Here is a 1252-nt window from a genome sequence, read left to right as displayed (position 1 = left end):
TTTGGAAAGAAGACTGATGATTCTGAAAATTAGCATGTTGATTATTATGATTTCCTTGATGCGCTTGCGAGTGAAAATTAGATTGGCCTTGTTGAAAATTTGACTGTCCTTGTGGTTGAAAATTGGACTGTCCTTGAGGCTTATGCATTGGTGGATTAAGAGCTGGACTATGCCACGAAAGATTTGGATGATTTCGCCATCCCGGATTATAAGTTTGCAAAAATGGTCCAGTCTTGTTGACATAATTTACATGCTCCGGATTTCCAGGACACTGCTCAAAAGCGTGACCTTCACCTCAATACACGCATTGCACTGATTGAACATTGGAATTAAAGGTATTAGCATCAGATTGCACATGTGGGCTAGATGTTAAATTTGAAATTAGCTTAGTGATCTGAGCTGTTAATGCCGAGACAACATCTACCTCATTTATTCCAGCTGTTTTCTTCAGTGGCATTGCACGTGGGTCAGACCATTGTTCGTTATTATTGGAAATCTTTTCAAGTATGTCAAAACCTTCATTATAGGTACAAGCTGTGAAAGCTCCGCCTGCAGTAGCGTCGAGCATTTGTCTAGCAACGATATTTAAACCGTTGTAAAATGTCTCTAGCTGTATGCAATATGGAATGCCATGATGAGGGCATTTTCTCAGCAGCTCTTTGTACCTTTCCCATGCATCAGGAACTGCTTCATCATCCATTTGTCTAAAAGTACAGATTTCATTTCTAGATTTGGCATTCCTCGTGGGTGGAAAATACTTTTTCAAAAACTTTTCTGCCATTTCATTCCATGTAGTCACAGAGTCTGGTTGCAAAAAATTGTACCATGCTCTTGCTCGATCCCTTAGTGAAAATGGAACAAGTTTTAGTCTCAGAGCATCGTCTGAAACATCAGGGATGAGAAAAGAGTCTGTGATTTCCATGAAAGAACGCAGATGAGAATGAGAATCTTTAGAAGATAAACCAGCGTACTGGCCGTTTGTTTGAAGCATTTGAAACATCAGTGGTTTAAGTGAAAAATGGGTGGCACCAATGGTAGGCTTACGTATCCCTGTGTGCAGTTGAGTTAAATTAGGAATAACGTACGCCATGATGCCACCATTTTTAGCATTTGCAAGACGAAAGATGTTTTAAGCCTCATCCTCATATGAAATATTTGGTTCATTTCTAAAAATATCTTCTTCGTCAATAATCACATTTTCAGCCATCGTTCCAGAGTTTAAAGCTCGAAGAGCTCTTTGCACTCTTCTTCG

The 1252-nt window shown here is 39.5% G+C and overlaps 1 non-coding gene across 1 annotated transcript; it reads left to right on the top strand.

Annotated features, from left to right (window-relative positions):
- Positions 1 to 626: 626 nt before the first annotated feature.
- On the top strand, positions 627 to 733 carry LOC112520547. Its single transcript, XR_003070019.1, has one exon. It is a non-coding gene; the product is annotated as a small nucleolar RNA R71 (small nucleolar RNA).
- Positions 734 to 1252: the final 519 nt, after the last annotated feature.

Source organism: Cynara cardunculus, assembly GCF_001531365.2.
Source record: "Cynara cardunculus var. scolymus isolate 2C chromosome LG 10, CcrdV1, whole genome shotgun sequence".
Lineage (NCBI taxonomy): Eukaryota > Viridiplantae > Streptophyta > Magnoliopsida > Asterales > Asteraceae > Cynara > Cynara cardunculus.
This window is presented reverse-complemented; position numbering and strand designations above follow the sequence as displayed.